Source organism: Orycteropus afer, unplaced genomic scaffold (assembly GCF_000298275.1).
Source record: "Orycteropus afer afer isolate SDZICR_OR568_19922 unplaced genomic scaffold, OryAfe1.0 scaffold00319, whole genome shotgun sequence".
Taxonomy (NCBI): Eukaryota; Metazoa; Chordata; class Mammalia; order Tubulidentata; family Orycteropodidae; genus Orycteropus; species Orycteropus afer.
The window spans coordinates 3,102,304-3,108,363 of NW_006921906.1; the positions used below are offsets into that span (position 1 = coordinate 3,102,304).

Here is a 6,060-nt window from a genome sequence, read left to right on the forward strand (position 1 = left end):
AACATTTACCTCAAGTAGACACATGCCCTGGAGAGAACAATCATGGGAGAAGGAAGGGCTGCTTATGCACAGGGAAACAGCTCAGGGGGCAGGAGAGTATGGAGGGATGGTCACTGGGAAGAGGTAACTATGGGGAGGAAGTGGGAGGGGAGCTGTTACATTGTGGTAAACTGTGGTCCATGACATGAGACAAAGTATATGTGACCTGCTTTATGGAAAGTGAATTTGCTCTGTAAATCTTTACCCAAATCACAATAAATTAAAAAAAAAAAAAAAAATCAGTTTGTCATAGATAGATTATGCTTACCCCAAGAACTAGGGAACTTGTCTGAGTGTGACCTTTTCTAAGTTAAATTATGGTTGGGGTCCAGGAATTGTTCTGTAGCCAAGTAGTGGCTATACTCAGGCTGCATGGTCATGAATCACATCCAGATCACCACCTGGTCAAGTAGTCAAGACCCAGAACCCATCCAGTAAACCTTTAATCTTCAATTATATACTTACATATCCCAGTCATGGTCCTTTCCCCACTTCTGTAGTCCTGCCTGCAACAGTGATGAATTGTTCTGCCATCAATCGTGATTTTGTGATGATTGCCTTTGATTTCAATCATATATAATTAGCTCCATGGCTGAGACTTAGTGGATTCCATTCAGCTTTCCGTATTATGTCCATACTAATGGTTTCCCTCATCCTGGACGTTTGTCTTTGTCCTGTCTAAGACTTAATAAAATTGTCTCTATTGGGAAGAAAAAAAAAAAATTTGTCCATTTCTATAGGAAATGCTTACTGAGATATTGATTGAAATGGCATTGAAATCTATTAATCTTTTTCAGGAGAATGACATCTGAACAATATTGAGTCTTCTGACCCATAAACAAAGAATCTCTCTCCATTAATTTAGGCCTTCTTTAATACCTCTCACCACTATTTTGTAGTTTTCAGTATACAAGTCTTTCATATCTTTTGCCAGATGTATTTTGCCCTATGTAGTTAATGTTTTTTTGATGCTACTATAAATGGTATTGTTTTTTAAATTTCAATTTCTGACTTTTTATTGGCATTATTTAAAAATGTAACTGGTTTTGAATATTAATCTCGTATTCTGCAGTTTTGCTAAACTCACTTACTAGTTTCAATAAGTTTCTGGAGACTCCATCAGATTGTCTACGGAGCCCAGGCACTGGCAAATGTTTTCTGTAAAAGGCCAGATAGCTCTATTGTTGTTTATAACCCTTCAAAAACGTAAAAACCATCCTTCACTCAGTGGGCCGTACAAAAACAAGTTGTAGTTTACCACACCCGGATAAAAATAATCACATCATCTGAAAATAAAAAGTTTCTCTTCTTTTCCTATATGGATTCCTTTTGTTTATTTTACTTGACTACTTGCACTGGCCAGAACCTCCTGATGGAGTGGAGGATCTAGTCTTACTTCTTATCTTGTAGGAAAGTCTTTCACCATTAAGTATGATGTTAGCTGTAGGTTTTTAATAAGATTGACTTTATCAGATTGAGAAAGTTCACTTCTACTTTACTGAGAATTTCTCGTCAGGAGTAGATGCTGGGTTTTGACAAATGCTTTTTCTGCATCCATTGAGATGATCTTATGATTTTCCTTTTGTAGTTTGTAATTAGGGTAAATTACATTGGTCGGTTTTCAAATGTTAAACGAACCCTACTTTATTGGGATAAACTCATTTGGTCATGATATATCCTTTTAATACAATGTTGAATTCAATTTGCTAAAATGCTGTTTAGAACTTTGCATCTATGTTCCTGAGGGATATTGGTCTGTAATATTCTTTTCTTGTAATGTCTTTGTTTTGGTATCAGAATAATGATTGCTTTAATGAACATGTTGGAAAGTATTCCCTCCTCTTCAATTTCTGGAAGAATTTTATAGCACTCATATTATTTTTTTCCCTTAAATGCTTGGTAGAACTCACAAGTGAAGCCATCTGGATGTAAAGTTTGTTTCGTTTTGTTTTGTTTGATGGGGGAAGTTAACTAGTACTTTAGAGTTTTCCTTGTTTGTAGAGCTCTGTGGAATGCCTTTGCTTTTTAGGTAATTTGACAGTCTTTTAAAATATCCAGGGAGAACTGGGAAAAAATTGAATGTGCCTAGGAAGGACTTCTCTAATAGAATACTTGTCTCCTTCATGCATCCCAGTCCTGCTTCACTACTGTAAAGAATCTACCTTGGTTCTTTAAGTCTACATCTCTGAGTCTCTTGTCTGGACCTAAACCATATCCAACTCTATCAGCACCGCCTCACCTTCAACACCTGCCAAAAAAAAGTTGCTCTCCCTTTCTTGAAAGAGAAAAGATGGAAAACAGAATGACATACAAATATAGCAAAAGTGCTAGATAATAATGAAAGCAATGATAATATCATTTACATTTATTGAATTTACTGTATGCCAGGCACTGTTCCAAAAGCACATTTACACACATTCTTTCATTCAGTCTTCTCAACAACCCAATGAGAGGAGAACTGTTACTATGTCTGTCTTACAGATAAAGCAGCGGAATCTCAGAGAGGGTCAATAAAGTGCCTAAAATCACATAGGTCATAAGAAAAGGAGCCTGGATTCAAAATCAAGACATCTAAATCCTGGATAAAGTAGGAGGAAATACATGGAACAAAATGCAAAAACACAATAACAACTAGAATTACTAGTTGGATGGAGTCTGGTGAGACCCCCAAGACTATGGCCCTGGGATATACTTTGGGCCTGGCATAGGACTTACTCTCAAGGACTGGCTCAGTCCAATAGCAGAAAGACTTACATGCAGAACACCCAACCCAGGGAGATGCGCCCACCTACTCTAGGGAGATATACCCCTTGGAGCAATTGGCCATGGGGCACCAGTGGGGCATGATTCCCATGAAGGGAAAGCTGGACAGACAGAAATGCATAACTAAGAAGGGCGCAGGGATAGGGGGTCACAGGGAAGGGAGAGAAAGAGAGTGGGTTAGGGTTGGGAATGGTAATCAGGGAGTGGAACCAAATGTACACAAACTGTTGAATGTTAAAACAAATTCTGCTCTGTAAATTTGCACCCAAAGCACAATAATAATAATAACAATATTCAAAGAATAATATTTTATAAGTTTAATAATAATTGAATGTTTTAGTAAGTTGCACTTGCTCTCTGATTAACTATTCTTTGATTCTTTCAATTATATAATTCATTAAGACTTATTTCTTAATAAATTTGTGAAAACATGAAAAAAGAAAAAAAATCAGAAATCAAGAAATCTGACTCCAAAGTCTGCTCTCTTAACATCATGAGAAGTTGTAGCCAAAATACCCCTGATGCATACGTGTGTGTGCAGGGTGTAAGGTTGTTTTTGAAGGAATGAATCTGATTGAGAGGCTCTGCTTTATTAGGCAGAGCAGCTGTTTGCGAAGGGAACTTGGAAGAGATGATGCTTGTTTTGTGGTAGAATGGTGTCTGCTCCTTCCTGTTACTATCTTGACATCTTCCCTTGAAGATACACGTTCAGATGTTCTACTTCCTTCCTACATTTTGATGATTTTGCAGCCTCTCTTGCTGCCCTTGCATTGTTGTCATACTCCTAACTTATTCAAATTAAACATCATTATTATTAAGAGTTATAGCAAATGAAGTTAAAAGATTTTTTTAAAAATTCTTTATGTTTCTACTGATTTTATAGAATTTAAAAAAGGGAGATACAATACTCAAGGTAATGATATTTTAAATTATTATTTGTGTTTTGTGTGTGAATATATACTTGACCTTTTTAGAACTGAACTCAAAAATTCAAACCAAAAAATCTGAATACATGAACTTTGGACTTGATTTACACCATTTTTACTACCTTAAATCACATTTCTAAACTTACCAAAAACTGTGTTCTGACAGTCCAAGATGCTTGTTATCTAGTCAACTTTCATATGTACACACAGTAGTTTTTACTTTTTTAAATATCTCCTACCACTAGGGGTCACACTTCCAGGTATTGCAAATATTTTATTATAAGAAGGAAAATCCCTAATCAAGGAAATTAAATGGAAACTCCAAGTTTAAACTGGAAACCTGGAACAAAATGCTTCCATGCCTATTAGCATGTCATGAATAATAGCAGTCCATTCTTAAAGTCATGTAACTCATGAGTCAGAATTCTCATATCTACCTTGTCACTATACTGAGTATCACTTCCTTCATTTTCTCTTGGGACCACGTTGATGTATTGGGGTTCATACAGCAGTGTTTCTCACAATGTAGTCTTATAGGCCACCTCTCTAAAAGGAACAGAAGGCTTGTTAAAAAAAAAAAAAAAGTTCCTGGATCATACCTTAGATCAACTGATACAGATTCTCCATGAATAAGACCAGGAAGTTGTATTTTTATCCAGCTCCTAAAGTAACTGGGAAGCACACCAAAATTTAAGAACCACTGACCTGCAAGGGCTTCAACCACAAGAGATCTAAACTGTCACTGATATTAGTCTCCCAATGATGTTACGCACAAGGGAAATACAGCTCAACCTTTTCAATGAGAAATGCTAGAGAATGCCTGATGATGATGAACGTTAATCGATTGAATGGAAATCTTGTTAATCCATCCAACAAATACTCAATGCCCATTTAAAATGCTGAAGTATCTGTCTGCCTGGGCAGAGAGAGTGTGGCTCTGGACCATATAAAATGAGGAGAGGCAAGTAGGAGTGGATCCTTGGTTTGTAGTATTAGTGCAAAGTAAGAAAGTAGTTTGTCTAGAATGCTTTTATTTGTTCTTCAACCTAGCAAAGACAAGAATGAAGACTTTCTGCTAATACTACAAAATATATGAATTCCAAGTATCTGAAAGAAGACTGAATTTGCATATGACCTAAATATCTCAAAGCTGTAAGCTTTGAACGTAGAAATATACAATATGACACAGTGTGCCATACCCCTGATCAATCAGTTTATTTTATTGTCTCTGAAAAGGGTGTCAGAGTATTCCATGATTCTACATAGTTGCCCTCTAGAACGGTGCTTCCTAACCTTCATCCCATCCCAGCGGAAAATATGTAACATTTGTCAGGCACACTGAAGTGACACAAGGTATGTTTGGAGATCTAGGCAGGGGCTGGATTACATGGAGATCCCCAGGCTATGGTAAGGAATTGGGATTTTATTCTAGAGTACTGAGAAACTGTTTTAAAGTTTTAATTAGAACAGTAACATTATCTGCTTTGTGTTTTAGAAGATCACTCTTGGAAGTATGTAGGGAGTAGGTATGAAAGGCAGAGAGCCACTGAGGAGGCTGGTGAGCTGTCTGTGCAAGAAAACATGGTGACCTGTTTAAACCATTGTTACATATTAGATGAGAAATGAGTAGAACTAGAACAATTAAGGACCCAGCTCACAAACCTCTTTTTACAAGGTTCCTACCAAAATAAAAGGAAAATAACCATAGTGATAATAGATGCTAAGAAGCCTGTTTTTATTTTCTATTTCACAAATGATTTGGAGTCACCCATTAAATGAATGATTAAATATTAGAATAGTAGGCTTAATAATGGGATATTGTGGTGCTTTTCTTTTTAATATATATTTAAAAAATTTTTATTGTGATTTGGGTGAAAGTTTACAGAATGAATTCATTTTCCATACAGCAGTTCGTACACATTTTGTTTCATGACACTGACTGCAGTTCCCTACAATGTAACAGCTCTTCCTATCCCTCCCTGTAGTTACCTCTTCCCTGTGTCCTTTTCTTCCAAGCATTCCTGCCCCTTGAGCTATCTCCCTGTGCAAACACTGCCCTTCTGTTCTCCCATGATTGATCACTCCAAGGAGTATATCTACGCAGTGGAAATGTTCATCCCATGTGCCTGTCTACTGTTTGGCTAGAAGCCACTGTGGTGCTTTCCTTAAACTTGTTGTTGTTGTTGTTATGTGCCGTCGAGTCAGCCCTGACTCATAGCGACCCCTCCTTGGATTTCCGAGGCAGTATCACTACGGAAGTAGGATTGCCCAACCTTCCTTCCGAGGAGTGGCTGGTGGGTTTGAACCGTCAGCCTTCTGGTTAGCAGTCAAG

At 37.2% G+C, this 6,060-nt stretch overlaps 1 protein-coding gene across 1 annotated transcript in view; it reads left to right on the top strand.

The window, feature by feature from the left end:
* The window catches only part of ODAD2 (outer dynein arm docking complex subunit 2), a 329,580-nt gene that overhangs the window by 264,750 nt on the left and 58,770 nt on the right, over nucleotides 1-6,060 (top strand). The gene's annotated exons all lie outside the window — the stretch shown is intronic.